Source organism: Sciurus carolinensis, unplaced genomic scaffold, assembly GCF_902686445.1.
Source record: "Sciurus carolinensis unplaced genomic scaffold, mSciCar1.2, whole genome shotgun sequence".
NCBI lineage: Eukaryota > Metazoa > Chordata > Mammalia > Rodentia > Sciuridae > Sciurus > Sciurus carolinensis.
The window spans coordinates 1,107,824-1,127,208 of NW_025920127.1; the positions used below are offsets into that span (position 1 = coordinate 1,107,824).

Consider the following 19,385-nt stretch of genomic DNA (forward strand, 5'->3'; position numbering starts at 1 on the left):
GCTGCTCTTCCTGGGAATTGGGGGTTATGCTTCAATGACTCTGACTCTCCCAAGGTAACTGAGGAGTCTGGGGGAAACCCAGTGAATCCCCCTGAGAAATCTGTACATCATCAGTGAGTTACCTTACACTGGAGTGGAAGGTCCTCCTGCATACGCTACCACCATACCAGTCATGGCCAACAGTTATTTATGAAGAAGTCATGTTTCACACTCATGTGTGTTGATGTACATTGGCAGCACTTCTTAACTGTGAAACTGGAAAGAGCAAAGGCTTAGCATTGCAGGACTTGGCTTTCGGGAATCTGGAAGAGGTTATTGTGTTCAACTAATTTGCTAAGTATACTTCCTTCTCCTCATCTTGTGAAGATGGCTTCTCTTCCAGACACCTGTTGCAGGACTGGACCCCCAGGATTCAGGGTTTCACTCAGAATCAGTCTATGCCACAGTCATGCTTACCTCAAGAGTACATCCCATTTTGCCCAGTGACTTCTCAGTGGCCTCATAGGTGCAGCTGGTGTTGAGTGAAGCCTCAAATGCCAAGCAGGCTGGGCCCGTCTCCCACTAGCTGCACACCTCAGTCTCCTCTCCCTGGGATCTTGTTTCGCATCTGAAAACTTATGGTAGTTCCCATGTTAGGCATTTTCAAAGAAATATTTTCAGTAAAAATATTGCTCTGAGATAGTGGGATCCTAACCCATCAAATGTTCTCATCCTAAAGATTTCCCTAATATTGTATTCACTTTGCCTTCAGAAATAATTCACAAATCACACTAAATTTTTTTTTTGAAAAACAAATTCCTTTTCCTAAATTCTTTTTTTTTGGGGGGGAGGGGATATCGGGGCACAGAGGCACATCCGCAGTCCTATTTTATATTTTATTTAGAGACAAAGTCTCACTGGGTTGCTGAGCATCTTGCTTTAGCTGAGGCTGGCTTTGAACTCATGATCCTCCTGTCTCATCCTCCCTAGTCACTGGGTTTACAGGCATGTGCCACTGGGTCCAGTTTAAGCTCTTATTCTACAATGAAATCATTGGTCATTAGCCTTTAAACACAAATTTAAAATCTTTCTCCATTTTATCACCAAGTTCACAAAATACCATTTTACTCTTTGGTTATCTATTAAAGTTTATTATAAATAAAATACATTTGACTATAAGAAAGCTAACAAAGATCATGGTCTAATGCCAAGACTCATTGAAAAAGAAATGCAATAAAATGTTTCAAAGTTAATGCAGTGAAGTAGACCATGTAACTGAGTTAGAAATTATTTTAAATTGTGTTCCTACTAGGATGCAGAAGATCATTATGTTACTATATGAAAGATAAGAATTTTAAACAATTTATCAAATAATTATAAAATTAATTTTAGCAAATAATTATTTACAGTTTGAGTACATACTTACGCATTTAAATACCCATATTTTAAATTAAATTATTTTACAAAATTTTGTTTCATACTTTTTTTTCTAGGAAAAAGTAGAATACATACAATTCTCTCAAAGTCTTCAAGAAGACTAAAAATGATTACTTAAACTTATAATTATCACAGGGAAAGAAAAGAATTCTTAGGCTTAGTTCACACTAAATATTTAAATAACAACAATGAAAGGAGAAATAGGCTTCTGATAGAAAATTCATGTTGTTGCCAGTAAATAGAAACACATGAGTATATGTCATATTCTTTTCACTTATAGGCTATCTATACTGAATGCTAAGAATATTAAAGAGCTCTTGGAAAAATCAAGTCAGGCAGCTGTAGCATTTGTTCATTTCATACAGTGAATTGCTAGGCAACAAAATAGAACTTGGAGCATTGAAATTCTTTTAAAAAATATCTTTATTCCACTTCACTGAATCCTGTATCTTCAATCTTCTGATTTTGCTGGGGCTGGGAATGGGGGGTGATGTGAGGAAATAGGGAGTGGGTATGGAAGGGGGCACAACAGATCAGAGTAACAGTAAGGGCCATATATCAGCTCACACTCAGTTGAGCAAACCCAATCAGCTTCACTTCATCAGAAATCTCTGACCCATAACAGCCAAAAGCCAACTTAAATGTCAATATTTTTAAAGCTTCGGGATCATTTAAAATCTTCTGTAAGTTAGCAGCCACTATAACTTCATCATGACCATAAACCAGGTCAGTAGAGAAGAGCTCCTTAGATAACACCATCTGCTGTATCTCTTCCTGGAGTAAACTCAAATTGTATATCATTAAGTTTCTTGCTGAAGTTTCCCAATCTTCAGATGAGGTTTGTGGTGCAAGAAGCTTCTCTGTTGTCTTCACTCACATCGGGTTGACCCTGAGAATCATGCATAGAGGAGGACTGTATTTGCTCTGGGCTGCTGATGGTGTTCACTGAGATTTCTAGATTTTCTTCTTTACTCTTTGTAACATTTCCTGAGAAGCAGCTTCTTTCCCCTCTTCAATTTTCTCATCCATTTCCTCATCACTGCACTCCCAGTCCCTTTCTTTGGTTTTCTGGAGGTGACTACCTGACCCTGGAACTCCTCTTTGGGCTATACGGCATTCTGGTAAGCAGCTTCTCAATCAGGTATTCTATGTTCTTGGCTTTCTAGAAGTAGTTGAATTTAAAAGTTCTGCCACTGTGAGACTTTTGGAAGGATATTTTTTAAAGCACAGTGAAAGTAATTTTCTAACAGACATGCCTTTTTTATCATTTCTTTATCTTCTATTTAGGTTTCTTAAGTGGGTGGATCATTTTCAAAGTCCATATTAACATGTGCATAGGGAGGTATTTGTGATAAGGTGCTGTTCCTGTTGCTATTTCAATAGACAATATTCCAAAACTCCACATCAGCGTTGCAGTCATAAGCTCGCACCTGTTCCACAACTTCAAATGCCATCCAACGTGAAGTACAAACAATGCTTTTCTTACTATATTACTTGTGACATCAGCCCTGTTGCTAAGAACGCACTTCCCGAAAATCTGCAATTTGTACAGAACCATCCTCAACCAGAAGAATATTACCAGCTTTCAAATCTCTATGAATCTGACCATTTCTGTGTAGATAGCTAAGCCTCCCAAAACCTCTTTAAGAATTGTTGCTATTACTTCTTCTTCCATTCCTTTCTTATGCTCTCCTTGGTTGACAATGTATTTGATGATGTTTAACACAGAGTCTCCACTTAGCAATTTCATGACCAGGCCAAGTTCAAATTTTACCACAAAAGAGTTGTTATAGGTCACTACATTGGGATGGCTGCACTGACTCATGACATGAATTTGTTTTAATAGTTCATACATTCTGGACTGGAATTTTTCCAGGTTGATCTACTTTATTACTACATGTTCTTGCCTGGGCTTGCCTAGGGCAGCCTGAACCATAGCAACAGCTCCAGTGCAGATAACTTCTTGCAGCTCATATGCATCCCTGCAGATGTGCCAGCCCAAGGCCTGGGAAGCTGGGTCAGGTGCCCCTCTTGAAGCTGCCCCTCTTGCAGCTGCCAAGATGTGCCAGTCAGAAGACAATCTTCCACTTGAATCTTCCCTTGCCTCACCACCAACACCTCTCCACTGGTGAACACCCTCCCGGCTCCTGCTGCTAAATAATTATTGATCATTTTCTTTGCACATGCAATAAAATTCCATGAGTTAAAGAGTGAGAAAACAGGCCATTCTCAGTTCTAAGAAGGATGGTTATTAGGTTTCAGTGCAAAAGTAAAGATATTGAAAGTTTTCTTTGCAGAGGAAATGATCGTTCAAGAAAAAGGAGCTATAAATGTTGAGTGCTGCCATTATTCCATCAGTAGGGAAAATAATCACCTTAGCAATGTCCACTAATTAAAACATACTGCTGCTCCACTTGCATTCCAATAAAATTTGTATTACTACTCTAAAATATTTGCTGGAAATAGCTTGCATTAAAACAAAACAAAATAAAACCAAGCAGGAAAGAAATGCAATTTCAAAGATACTAAGACCATGCAATAAGAAACAGAAAAATATAAATTTATTTATATCCCAACAGATGTTTTAAAACATCATACAGATTCTTTCACACAGAAAAGTATGTCTTTATAATAGATATTTCGGATTAAAAAACTTAGTAGCCAAAAAGGAAAATTTCTTAAAGTAACTAATGCAAAAGAAGCCAAAAAATGATATTTATTTCTCATATTTATTGTTTCACACAGATGCCTCCAGCATGTAGTTAGCTTTATTTCATATATTAAATTAAATGTAGATAAGCTATCATAGAGTTTTGTGCTGAGGTGGTTACAGTTGTATTTGAACATACCTGTCAAATTCTCTGAGCATTCTTTCTGAAGAGGTAATATTTGATAAAGTAAAAAGAAGAAAGAAAGAAGAGTGATTTAATCAGGATAATAGCCAATACTAGGATGTGAATGTGACCCTGTCTCTATAGAAAATATAAAAAAGGGCTGGCACCAAAAAAAAAGCCAACACTAATACAGTTGAATAAAGTATTATGGTGGAATAGGTATATGTGTGAATATATGAATACTATATCAACTTATGTAAATTTTACAAAATACATAAATATAACAAGCATATATGATTATACCATGCATAAAATATAAAGTGAATGTTATATTACAAATGTATACATGAAAGCTAAATAAATACTAATATAAATATTTAAATATGAAAAAATATAATGTATTCAATATACCATTGTATATTTTTTACTGTTATAAATTTTTAAGTAAGTTCCTATTGAACCCTATAAAATAAAATTAACCATGTACCAAATCTCTAATTTTCTTGAAAAGCTGAAATTTATGAAAGTTGATATGAACTTAGTTGGAAATACTATTATTCAGTATAGTGAAAAAATTCATAGAAATTTCAAAATAACTACCCATAACCAAAATGTCATTCCACTTTATTCAAATAATCATTTAGAAAGAGATAATTATAATTCTAATAACAATATTAAATAACATATACAAAGAAATGTTTATGATTTGAATATACTTTAGACTTCACAAACCCCCCAAAATAAACATAAGCCTTAGAGAACTTATTGAGAAATATTCTGAGCCCTTTGGCTAAAAGAAATTCTTGATTTTCTTTTCTTTCTCTGCCTTTCTCTCTGTGTTCCATCACATCCTCTGCTGCCTATACTACATCTACCCGAGTGTTAGTTACTCCATATTTACATGTCTTAAAGAGATAGTGGTCTCTCTGACCATGATGCAGAGGAAACGTACACTCTGTACATAAATACATAAATCGCAAACAAGGACATAGAAGATTACACTGTGGAGTCCAGTTGGAAATAAACTCACTTTACACAACAAACCTAAGTCACATTGACAGAAGAAAGTTGCATACTGTGAAGGCACCACGTTGAATTTAAGAAATATCCAACCCAGCAGATGAGCAAATCTTACCATAGCAACACAAGCAAGACAGAAAAACAAGGTAATGTGTCAACTTCTAAAATTTAGCATTCCATACTATCATTCCAAAAATACCAATGTGGATGAAATGCCAGACAAAGAATTCAACAGACAATTAAAAAAAAACTCAGTGAAATCTGAGAGAATACAAATAAACAATTCAGAGAATTAAAGAAAAATATACAAAATATAAATGAGAAATCAAATAAAGAGAAAATTTTAGGGAAAAGAACCAAACACAAATCTTAGAAATGAAATACTCAATAAACTTGTCAGATAATAACTCAGCTGAATATCAATATACTAAACTAGATCAAAAGGAAGAGAGAATATCTGAACTCAAAGATGATTTTGTCAAAATATTATATTCAGACTGAAATAAATAAAAAGAAGAAACCTCCAAAACGCCATTAAAATATCAAACATTCATATAATTGACATACTAGAAGGTGAAAAGCTACATTCAGAGTGCACAGAAAAAATATAAATTGAAATAAGAGCCACAAATTACTCAAATATTAGGAAAGACATGGACATCCATGTTTCAGGGATATTTAGAAATAATCAGAGATGAACAACTAAATGAAATGTTATAGGTAAATTGTCAAAAATGCAGAAGAATATTAAATTTGCAAAAGAAGGTGAGTCATGCCACAATAAATGATAACTCATTAGACAAACAACAGATTTTACAGCCAAATCTCTAAAGGCTATAAGGGCATGAAATAATGTGCTTCAAGTCCTGAAAGAAAATAACTCAAAGAACATTAATATAAGAGCAAGGTTATCATTCAGAATTGAAGAATAATCAAAGACATGTCAAGATAAGCATAAACAGAGGGAATTCATAATCACTAGGACAGTATTATAGATGATATTTAAGAGAACTCTATCAAGAGAAATAAAGACAATCGTAATCATGAGACTATGTGAAAGAATAAATCACAAAGGGTAGCATGCTAAAGAGATATAGGAAGGAATCAAATATTTATGTAGTAGGCCATCAAACTTATGAGAGGAATAAAAGATGAATAAATGAACATAGAATATTCAAAATGACCAGAAGAAAATCACTGAAATGGCAGGAACAAACACATTTTAATAATTCTGAAATTAAATAGTCTTAATTCTCTGAATAAACAGACTGACTAAATACATTAAAAATAAATAAGACTTAACAGTGTGCTACATATAAGCAATTTACCCAAAATGCAAAGACAGACTGAAAGTGAAAGGAAGGAAAAAGTAAAAGGCAAATGGAGAAGTAACTGTTGCAGCCAGCGGGAGCTGGGAGGCATATCAAGTCTCCAGTCCCAGGAAGTGCCCACCGGGAAAAGGAGGAGGTGGCCTTAGGGGTCTGGAAAGAAGTCCCTGCCATGCCTCTGCTCAGCCAGCATGTCGCGGACTCTGCTGCTCCTGAGCCCGTGCAGCAGAAACCCCGGGAGTGGTGGCAGGGCGCTGGGAGACTGGGGGCGCCCCGGACGCGGGGTTGGGAGTTGGGAAGCGCGAGCAGCCGGCTGCTTGGCGTGGCTTCCCATTCTCCCCTGCGCGCCTCTCTTTGGGCGCCCTGGTCGCTTTTGTCCTTGCCCTGCTGCTTGTTGCGGGCCCCAGGATCTGGGCTGCCAGGGCCACCTGGCTGCAGAGGCTGCTGAGCATGTGCTCTCACAGCCACAGCCTCCTCTTCAGCATAGCCTGTGCCTTCTTCCTCACCTGCTTCCTGACGCGGACCAAGAGGGGCCTGGGCCCTGGCCAGAGGGGCGGCTCCTGGTGGCTTCTGGAGCTGCCCGCCTGCTGCTACGGAGGAACTTCTTAGTGTGGCAGTGTTGGTGTTCGCCTGTGGGGGATGCGGCGGCGGTGGGGGGCAGGTTGTTGTTGGTGCTGAGCTGCATGGATCTGCTGACTCTCCTGCACCTCCTGCTTGGGCACAGCATCCTGGTGCTGCTCTTCCACTGTCACTATGGCAGTGGCAAAATGTTCAGGAGACCTTCGTTGCCTTGTATTTCGAGGGAACAGATAATTCTTTGGGATTGGGACTTAAATCAGTGGTAGAAGCCTCATTACCAGAATTCTGGAGGCAGAAATGGAGTTGATCTTTCAGTGCTAAATGGGTCTTGAAATATGGTGTCAGATCTTCTGAATGACCCAAGTCTTCCCCCTCACTTCATTTCTTCCCTACAAAGTATCAGTAGCTTGATGGGTGTATTTCCTGGGTCCTGTAGGCCAAAGATTAATCCTCTCACAACATTTCCTGGATTTTACCCCTGCTCCAAAATAGATGATCCAGCTGAGAAAGGAGATCAAAAACTTCCTCCCAGAGGAAGAAGAAAAATGTAAAGCCAAGGGAAATAAACTGCAGGTAGAGAAAACCTCCTTATCTCAAGTAGATGACATTCAGGTCATTGAAGAAGCAGATGAAGAGGAAGAATGACAGTTCAAATAAAATAAGTCACACAAAAGAAACCTAGAAGGCAGTGCCCAGGGTCAGAAATCATTACCTAATGTTCACTGTGCTGACTTTCAACTGACCAGTCCCACATGGACAGGCCCTGATACTGTGAGAGGATCTTGGCTGTGTTGTCAATTTTCCATTCCTAAGTACTTTCATCACATGTACTAGAAAACTACTCTTCAAGCTAGGTTTCGGTTGATCCTTGTTGCAAAGCCCTTATTCAAAGCCTTCACTGGTGTTTAAGTACTTTGTCAAAATACTGCTTTGCTGGGTAGTGAGCTTTTATTTTTCATGGGGGAGGGTCTGTAATGAAAACCTCAAGTGACTTACTTTAGTTTCCAAAGTGGCCTGAACTTTCTGCTTCTGTGAAAACAGATTCATTTTTATTTCCAAATGTATCTTTTATGTCTCTGAACATTTTGAAAAGTCTGTTCCTATCTAAAAAGAACCCATGTGGCCTTTCTGAGAAATTTCTGCTAAATCCAATATACTATTCACTGCTGTTCTACCAGCTAGGATTATCCATGAAGGATCGAGTGACCTTTGTTATATTTAACAAAATCCAGGTGCTTCAATTTCTGATGCGTTTTACTGTTGTGTATTATCTACTATGTGTGTTTTATTTCTGCTCAGAGTATTCAGGTATGCTATGGATATCAGAAACCTAAATTCTGGTCTTATTGACTTTATGTTCCATGGTTGAATTTTAAAGCTGTTTAACAATGAAGAAATTTTATTCTTTAGTCAAAACTGTTGTTTTTACCCTTGTGCAGGATTTTTAAACATTTAGTTAATATAAACCATATAGATTTGTTAGAAGAAAAAAGCTGGCCTAATATTGATATCAACCTTTTATGATATTAGCATCATTTTCTCTGTTCTTAGATGAATTTGAGACTAATTAAAGCCAAGGAAAAAGATATATCTGTCTTTTGCCTTAATGTAAAATCAAATGAAATTAATTCTATCAAAGATAAAAAAACAAAAGAAAGATTGTGAGTTCTAAAGGATAAATATGTTGAATAAAATAATTGGAATATGTAGTTATCTTTACATCCATATCATAGGCATTATGTGTTAATTTTTTTCTGCCTCAGGATCACATGACAGGAATGATCTGTCACTACTCAAAAATTCTAAAGTTCAACTGCAAGACTGATTTCTGAGATAAAGTAAATGATGGAAATACATAATTTTTATATAAAAATGAAATAGTATATAATTTCACATGAAAGCATATAACTAAATTATCACATTAAGATGATTGAACATAAAATGAACTATATTTAAAATATTTATGAACTTATTAGGCTGTGGATATGTACTCTATTTGTAAAAATTATTTTAAGTTATAAAGAGTAGTCAAGATGGTATCAAGCTGGTTAACTAATATTTTGGAGCCATGAAACTTTGGAGACAAACTACTAATTTCCAAAATAATCCCTACAATATCAGTAGTTTCTTACCTATCTAGAAATATTTGGGTTATCAGAAAGATACAAATTAAAGCTCTACTGAAGTATTAGTATTTTTGATCTTACACAGTATCATGATAATATTTAATGAATCACTAAGCTTTATTTATTTAATATGTTGAGTGCTAAGTTTCTGCTATTTTTGCAAACATTGCCACACCATTTGTAAACTGATCCCACCATATATTACTGAGTAATAAAATTTTAACTGAAAAAAAAGCAAATGGAATTCTAAAACAAAGATAGCAATAATTATATTCAACAAAATAGACTTAAACAAGGTCTGTGAAACAAAGAATTTCACTGTATATTGATCAAGTGAACAATATATCAAGAATCTATAACAATTACACTTGTAAATGTCCTGAAATATGGAGCCCCCAATTTCATAAAATGAATATTACCATACATAAAGTGTGATATAGGTCTTGTTATAAGAATGATGAATAACTTTGATACCATACTCTCATCAACAGATAGATCATCCAGACAAAAATCAATGAATGAACATTAGTTATATTACACATCAAGTGGATTTCTCAAATGTCCACAGAATATTCCATCTACCATATGCAGAATACACATTCTTTTCATCAATATGTGGATCTTTTTCCAAAATCTACCACATATACCCTAGCACCTCCCTATTGTGAATTAGCATCTGCATATCAGAGAAAACTTTCAATCTTTAGTTTTCTGGGATTGGTTCATCACTTAGTATGATATTCTCCAGTTCCATCCATTTACAAGCAGATGCTATAATTTTATTCTTCTTTAAGGCTGAGTAATGTTCCATCATGTAGATATACACATTTTCTTTATCCATTCATAGGTTGGTTCCATAGTTTAGCTATTATGAGTGAGCTGCTATAAACATTGATTTGGCTACATCACTATAGTATGCTGATTTTAAGGCCTTTGAATATAAATGGAGGAGTGGGATAACTGGGTCAAATGGTGGTCCCGTTGCAAGGTTTCTAAGGAATCTACATTCTGTTGTCCTTAATTGTTGCACCACTTTGCATTCCCACCAACAATGTATGAATGCACCTTTTTCCCCACATCCTTGTCAAAATTTATGGTTGCGTGTATTCTTGGTAGATGCCATTCTGATTGCATTGAGATGAAATCAGAGTAGTTTTCATTTGCTTTTCTCTAGTTGCTAAATAACATTGAACTTCTTTTATATATTTGATTAATAATATTCCTTTTGTGAAGTGTCTGTTCAGTTTCATAACCCATTTATTGATTGGGTTATTTGATTTTGGGATGTTTTCTAGTTCTTTATATATCCTGGAGATTAATGCTCCATGTGAGGTGCATGTGGTAAAGATTTTTACCCACTCTGAAGATTCTATTTTTAAGTATTATTTTCTTTGCTGAGAAAAAGTTTGAATCTATCTCATTATTCTTGTTTCTATTTCTTGTGCTCTGGGAGTTTGTTAAGAAAGTCTGGTCCTAAGCTGCCAACGTGATGATTTGGGCCTACTTTTTCTTCTGTTGGGTGAAGCGTCTCATGCCTAATTCCTAGATCCTTGATCCATTCTGAGTTGAGTTTTTTACAGGGTGAGAGATAGGGGTTTAACTTCATCTTACTGCATATGGATTTCCAGTTTTGCCAGCACATTGTTGAAGAGTCTATCTTTTGTCTAGAGTCTATCTAACTGCCATATGCTAACTGCCCCTGGGTTTAGTCCCCACTACCAAAAAAGAAAAGAAACAGATGGGCTTGGAGCAAGGCAGAGGTCTCTGAAATGCACCCATGCAGCAAAGGGACTGTCCAGCGATATGTACTTAACAGTGGGGCTGCCTGTGATGAAGGTGACCAGCTGGACACCAAGGGAGATGTGGTGTGAGTGCCCTGACTGCCGGCTGCACTAGGGTACAGTGACCTTGTTGCACACCAAGTGTGCAGAGCTTCCAGCAACCTCACCCATGTCTCCCCGCTTTTTTCCCCTCTAGTCACTGTCTCTGGAGGCAGATTTCATCCTCCTTCAAGAGCTCTCTGTACAGGCACACACATACTCACACAGACACACATGTGAGCCCAACAGGGCTGTCCCACACCACCTTCCTGCTCCTTGCCCTTTTTCTGCCTTAGTGAAGTTGTCCTGGTCTATGAACGTGCATGTGGGATGAGAGTTGACCTCAGTCTTCTCAGTGGCTTCACAGTGCTGATTCCTGTGGAGGTACACAGTGCACTTATCAAGCTCCTTCTAGGAGGGGTTGTCTTGTTTCTCATCTTGTCAAACGATGATACAGTTAACATATATGCACACGTTTCTTTGTGCATCGAGTGAAACATCTCTAGGATGAATTTCTAGAAGTAGAGTTTTCTAACGGTATATGTGCTTGATATTTTAAGACAGTGTCATTTTGCCTCTTAAGGAGGTTGGTGGTTGTTCTGGCTTTCCATAACTATAATGGAATATTTGAAATGATCAATTTATAAAGAGTAAAGGTTCATTCTGTCTTACAGGTTTGGAGGTTCTGGTTGTAGTCGGCTGGCCCTATAGTTTTGGACCAGTGGTGTGGTCAAGCACAATGGTGGGGACCACTTACCATGTCACAGGTCATGGAGCAAAAGAAAATGAAGGAGGGGCTGGGTCCCACCTCCCCTCTAAGTCATGTCACCAGTGACTTGAAGACCCTCACTAGGCCCTGCCTCTCAAGGCCCCTCCACCTCCCAGTGACCCCCCAGGACCAAGCCTGCAGCATGTGGTCCTGTGGGCACACATCCAAAACACAGCACTGATAAGCACTTAATCAGCCACTGCCGCTAAGCACAGTCAGCCCTACCTGAGGGCCCCTCACCATGGATTCAAACATCTTCAGGTCATCATCTTTTAGAGAAAAATAAGATTCATCTCTGCTGAGCATGCACAGACTCTTCTCATCAGATTTCCTAAACAGCACCCCTGCTCGTAACACAGTCTGCTTTGCATTAGGCATCATGAGCAATCTAGAGAGGACTTGGAATACACGGGAGGCTATGTGTAGTTTATGTCAAGTACTGTCCCATTTTAGGTAACTTCAGGCCTTCTGGGATGGGCTTACTTCACCTTGTGTCCTTACATTGCTTGGAGTGACCTGCAAGCCTGGATCGTTGTGTGTCAGACAAAAGATGTAGGAATTTGCTGCTCCTGGTGGCTTTCTTCCCATGGGGACCCCTTGACCTCAGGGGCAACATCAACAGTTTCCTTGGCCTCTGAGAGGGTTTTTGTATTTAGGCATTATTGACTAAGCTGCCTTCTGGGAGGGTGTGCAGGCTCCCGTGCAAGTGTCCAGGAATGGCCTCTTGGAGCACTGGTCCTGGCACTCAAACCCTGTGCTGCCCAGGGGTCCCAGGACCAGTGACATGGGACCTTCCCCTGCCACCTCTCTGCCTGGTGAACAGGCCTCTTGCCCCAGAAGATGGTCAGACCCAGTCTTGAGATCTTCCCTAAATTGAATCCCTCTGCCGGAAGCCTTCCCCTCAAGATAGCAATTTCTCACGATTGTTCATTTGGGGTTCTGATCAAGTATTTCCTTGATAGGAGCCTATGGATAATGTTAATGGAAAAAAATATATTTGGCATATCTTGTGTTCCATTGACCAAATGCACTGTGCCCTCATCTTATTATATCTTTGCTGGCAGATTCATCTTTGGCATTCCCTGTGTATGGCCAGGCTTAGTGGCCCAGAACTGTTTTGAGGAGATGTTATGATCTTCCACCTTTGTGCTATGACCCATCAATGCTCAAATGACAAACTGAAACAAAAGCTGCAGACCTGAGGGTACGGTCAGGGAGGGAGTCCAGGTGGGGCTGGGGAAGGGATTTACACCCCTTCTGCTGGGCCCCTGCCATGTGGCCCAGCAGACAACCATGTGGGACAGTCCAGAGTGGCCAAGACTTGTAGTTGTTCAAGAGCAGCTGTGCCTCACACTTCTGGCTGGTGCAGGGCACCTCTGCAGCCCCCAGGTCCCTACATCCTGGGAGAGGCTTCCTGGGTACCCAGCATGGGTAAAAGAGGTTGGCAGGCATTCGAACTGTCCTCCCTGCTGTGGGCTGAGCAACTGGCAGAACTGCGACCCTCAGCCCTGGACCCACCTTCTGCTTAACACCCCCACACCTCCCTGAGACCCTGCAGCACCACCCCACTGTTCTCTTCTCTGAGTTCCACACCACCTTGCTGAACCCCTTATCTCTGTGCTCTTCAGTTCCTCAGAGTTTTCCAGGACATGATGGTGGTGCAGAATCCTGGCTGACAGAGCCTTGTGTTACCATGAGTCAAGAGCATGAAAGCTTTTGGACCCCTCCCATCCCATGGAGAAAATCTCTTCCTCTTTAGAACATATACAGCATGGCCCACCTTACTCCCAGATAGTGCTTGGGACCTGAGCAGAGCACAGGAAAGAGAGTCCCCACCTCTCCAACTGTCCATTCCACTTTATAGTCTTGGAGTTGAAGTCAGTGGGGATGCAGACATGAAACCTGGCTGTGGTCAGTGGAAGGGGTGGGGATGTGGATGGAGGTTTGTACCTTCCTGCTCGCCTGGAACCCTCCCACTGGGCAGAAGTGGCCCCTGGTGAGAGCCCAGGTAGGATGGGGTGTTTTGCCTGGCCAGCTGCTGAAGCTGACTATGTGGGTGCAAATGTGCTAAACGGCTACTCTCTGCAGAGCTGGCATGAGTACCATGGTGGACAGCAGGAGGGTGGTAGGCTCCTTCTGCCCTGAGGTGACCCAGAGAACTCACTCTCATCTGAGAAGTACCTGATCAGCAGGAGAGAGCCAGGTTCCTTACCAACTCCAAGCGCTCGCTTTGATGAGTGAAGAACCCCATTCCACTGTGACTATGACACTGGTGCCAATATTCACAGGGTCTTAATAGGCTCCCTTCCAATCTTATGTCTGTGTCTGCCACCTCTTATTTCCCATTCTTGATTCAATGCAATGGAGACCTACTCTACCAAGCCCTCCTCTTCAGATGTGGTGCTTCTTTACTCATTTGTACTCCAAAGACTCTGTTGAGATGGCTGTTTCAGGACTTGACACACTCGACCTTGGATCATGTAAGCCTATTGATGAATACATGTTGCCAACCCTGTATCAGCTGGTCCCGTATTATCTTTGTGTCCCCACCAGCACTTCTTCTATGTACCATGGGTACTCAGTATTTGCTGAAATTAGCCAGGTTCCTTCCCAACTCCCAGCACTGGCTTTACCACTTGTGAAAACGACAAAAAGAACAAAAAGAACAAAATAACCCGGACAGCATGAAAGGTATTCCACAGTCAGGGACTGTAGAGGGGCCAGGGTGCCCCTTCTGCATCTTCACACTTCTTTTCATATTTTGTCTTTGTTTATAATTGTCACCCATTGATGTCACACATGTATTCTGAAATGAAATTGGGTCATAATGTAGCACATTTAAAAAAAAAATTACCATCGATTTTGGAGCATTTCCCCAGTGCACACAGGCCTATGCTATTTTTGCTGAAGGCAAACGGTGTTTCACAGCATGTGTGCCACCCCTCCATGGAACCATGGCATTCATTGGAACTTTGGGTTGTGGACTTGGCCAGCCCAAATAGACTGGTGAATGTCCTGCTCTCAGATCCCATGAGCTGGTCCTCGTGGGAAATTGTATGGAGCACACATTTGCAAAACGTGAGGCTCTTGCTGCACTTCAGAAGACCCCTCGGAGCATTGTGCAGTGGAAACTCCCAGCCCTGCAGGCCAGGGAATACCACGCTCTGGATGCCCCACATCAAGTATGAGAGTCCTGAGTCTTAAGGCTTAGCGTAACCCAACAAACACAATCTGCTTTTCACTTTTCATGTGCCTGTCTCGGATAACTAGTGACATTGGGCTATCTTGTGAATCTAGGACTGACAGGTTTTGTCTCTTGTGACTGCCATAATTTTGCCACATCTCTTTATGTGGAGACCTTTTCCTTGTTGATTTTAATGTGCTCTTACTACATTAAGGACATGGCCTTGTGGTTTGTCATTGCCAGAGTCTTCAGGTGCTTTCCTCATTTGCCTTGGAATTTTGACACTTTGTGTTCAGAAAGTATAAAGTCCATGTAATTAAATTGTTTTTTTGACACATAATTAAAGCACACTGCACAAATCTCACACTGCATGGCAGAAACCTCCAGGTGAGCCCTGCTGAGAAACCTCATCTCCCAGAGCTGCACCACATACGCTGCCTGGAACAAACTGCAGACCCTGAATTTGACTGTGTCTACCATCAGACTAGAGGGTGGTGATGGGCGGTAAATATGTCATCTTCTGGAGGATGGTAAGGAATAAAAATTGCACAACATTAAAAATAAGACCTCAGACCTCAGAGCTCCAGCTCCACATATGAGAGGGAGGCAGAGGGCTACCTGCTCCTGAAAGATGCCCTTGGAACAATGATTTTCTTTCATTTACTTCCTTGCAAAATAATTCAAAACCTGCAAGGAAGTTTCACAACCTAGCTTTTCAATTTGCCTCATTCATTTATTTGATAAATATCTCTTAACCTCCCTCTGTAGGCCAGGCACTGTATCTGGCACTGGATACACAGTCAGGAGCCCTCACGGCCTCATAAGCTATGAGTCTCCACAGGCGTCACATGTATACTTCATGAAATATGTCCTCGGTACCAGTGGGTGATAGAGTTCAATTCTAGGCACAGACTTCAGAGCAGAAAGAACTAAGCCAAAGGACCCACTAGAGCAGAATTCTTAAGGAGTCACCACACAGATGCCCAAAAAAGATATCTCCATTCCAAACCCAATCCAGAAAAACTGATCAACTCTAAAGAGAACTCAGAATGTTAGTTTGCAGTAGGACTTATGGGGTCCCCAGAACAAGTTCAGGGGTTGCTCAAGTTCACCAGAGTACTCAGTCTGTCATAAAATGAGGCTGAGTTGCCTCCCAGTCTGGTCTCCAAGTGGACAGGGCTGAAGGTCAGGTGTGCTGGAGCACTTGACCCCATACAAGAAAGTATTCCTTCTACAGAAAAGGACAATTTTTAAATTTCCCTTTTTATCTCAACATCCTCCCAAGTCTCTAAAGCATTTCTGAGGATGAAGCTTTGGATTCTGCACTCCAAGAGTAACCTGCTGGGATCTCAGTAGCCACCAGAAAAGTGCCCATTACCACATCATCCATCAGGGAAGGAGTTCAAGGAAGGAGACACACTTATCCAACCTGGGCTATAAAACAATTAACTGCACAGCTGGAATTTCAAAGCATTTTAAGAGGAAGCATTCTAGGAGGAAGAGGTTATTTCTAGAAATAAAATTTTCAGGAGGCTCCCTCTTAGTGCATTCCCTCTTTGTGACAGGCACAGGGTTAAGTATTTCAAATTATTTTAATTGCTCCTGACAACAACCCTAGATGTAATATTTTTCATGATACTTCTCAGATGGAAAAACTGAGGCTCAGAGAAATCAAGAAGTTGTTCATGGCCACTAAGTTGGAATTTAAACCCGGACCTATGACTCCATGCTATCAAGACATCAAGGACCAAAGAACTGTATGAAGACCCTAAAGAACCTAACCCTCTGCCACCAACCCAGCTTTGGACTATGCAGGACTCAGCAATTTTCAAAAAATTCGGTCTAGCCAGGCATGGTGTTGCACATCTAAATTCCAGCGACTTGGGAGGCTGAGGCAGGAGGACCATGAGTTCAAAGCCAGTGTTAGCAACTTAGCAAGACTCTAAGCAACTCAGTGAGACCCTGTCTCTACATAAAATATAACAAAGGGCTGAAAATGTGGCTCAGTGATTGAGCACCCCTGGGTTCAATGACCAGTAGTAAAAAAAATAAAGAAAAAAATAGGGGTTTTTCAAGATGGCGGATTAGAGGGTGACTGCATTTCACGTTGCTCCAGGATGCAAGATTCAAAAGAGGAGATAGTGAGGGACTTGGGACCAACTCAAAGCTGCCGGGTGAGTCTCTCCCATTGAGGAGGCATCCCGGATGAGGCGGTAGCCCCGGAATGCAGGAAACTTTGTGAAGTAGAGTTGCTCGGCGAGACGCCCCTCCCCTCGCTGCAGCAGTAAACACGGACAACTGGGATCATCATAGAGGAGGCGGCTCAGCACAGCGCTTGGACTCAGAGCAACCACTGGGGCTCCAGGCGGCTGCCTGAGGAGGAGCTGCGTGGCGAGCTGTTTGAACTCAGAATGACCTCTTCTGAACACCGGGGGTGTTGCCCGGAGGAAGAGGAGGAGCGCAGCGGGTTGCTTGGCTTGGGAATGACTGCATCAGAGCCACAGGCAGTTACCAGAGGAGGAGCTGTGTGGCGAGCTGTTTGAATTCAGAATGACCACTCCTGAACACCGGTGGCCTGCCTGGAGGAGGAGTGCGGTGGGTCGCTTGGTCTAGGAGTGACTGCATCAGAGCTACAGGCGGTTGCCAGAGGAGGAGCTGCGTGGTGAGCTGTTTGGACAGAATGACCGCTTCTGAACACTGGGGGGTTGCCCGGAGGAAGAGGAGAAGTGCGGCGGGTCGCTTGGTCTAGGAGTGACTGCATCAGAGCCACAGGCGGTTGCCAGAGGAGGAAGTGAGTGGTGAGTTGATTGGACTCAAAGCGACCACTCCTGAACACCGGTGGCCTGCCTGGAGGAAGAGCACGGTGGGTCACTTGGTCTCGGAGCCACCGCTCCTGAACACCCGGGGGGCTACCCCGAGAAGGAGGGGGAGGAACAGGGCGAGTCACTTGGACTTGGAGTGACTGCCTAGGGCTATGGGCAGTTGGCGGGAGGAGGAGACACGAAGTGAGTTGCTTGGACTCCTAGTGACTGCGTCAGAAACCGGGCGGTTATCCAGAGGAGGAGGTGTGTGGTGGGTCTCTGGGTCTCGGAGCTATTGTACGGGGCTCTAGGTGGTGGTTCAGAGGAGGGGCCGCATAGCCAGGCGATTAGGTGCAGAGAAGGGTCCCAGGACCTAGGCAGCTTCTTGGTGCAAGAGCCGCACAGAACACGCCTAGGGGCGGAGCGAAGATTCCAGGACTACGGGCAGATTCTCTGGGAGAGGCAGCCTAAGGAGACTCGCCTGCGAAGGGTGAGGCTCCCAGGCCCAGGAGGTAGGTCCGGGCCCCTGGGAACATTGCAGAGGAAGACAGCCCAGCCCAGGTGGTAGTTGTAGATTGAGGGGAACCTCTAGGAGGGGAACTGACCAGCAAGACGTTCCCACCGGGTGAGTCTTCCCTGCCGGTTGAGGTTTTCCCACAGGGATGGTAAAACCAGAGACACAGGCACAAACAGGCCTTGCCTCAGCCCGCAGCCTACTTCCCCGTTGGATGACCATTGGTCAACAAGTGGAGGCACCTCTGCCCACTAGCAGGGAATATACCCCACCTGAGGGTCACCACCTCTAGAGAGGCAGCTTCTTCGTGGAGCTCTGCATTATCAACTTCCTCCAAGACTTCAGGCTACTGAAGGATAAGAGGGGATATACTAGCAATCTTCAGAGACATTATAAGTCGATAGAGGAAATCTGCAATATCTTAATGACCCACTGATTCCTGAACAATATGAGAAAACAAGGGAAGAAAATGCCCCAAACAAATCTAGATGTTACATCAATAAAATCCAACGACAGCATGGCAGAAGAAATGACAGAAAGGGAGTTCAGAATGTACATAATTAAAATGATTAGGGAAGCAAACAATGAGATGAAAGAGCAAATGCAGGCACTGAATGATCGCACGAATCGACAGTTAACAGAGCAAATTCAGGAAGCAAAAGATCATTTCAATAAAGAGTTAGAGATATTGAAAAAAACCAAACAGAAATCCTTGAAATGAAGGAAACAATAAACCAAATTAAGAACTCCATAGAAAGCATAACCAATAGGATAGAACACCTGGAAGATAGAAATTCAGATATTGAAGACAAAATATTTAACCTTGAAAACAAAGTTGAACAAACAGAGAAGATGGTAAGAAATCATGAACAGAATCTGCAAGAACTATGGGATATCATGAAAAGGCCAAATTTGAGAATTATTGGGATTGAGGAAGGCTTAGAGAAACAAACCAAAGGAATGAACAATCTATTCAATGAAATAATATCAGAAA

General features: G+C 41.5%; 1 pseudogene; it reads right to left on the bottom strand.

The window, feature by feature from the left end:
• Positions 1 to 1,949: 1,949 nt before the first annotated feature.
• Positions 1,950 to 3,010, bottom strand: LOC124973994 (STE20/SPS1-related proline-alanine-rich protein kinase-like; annotated as a pseudogene).
• Positions 3,011 to 19,385: the final 16,375 nt, after the last annotated feature.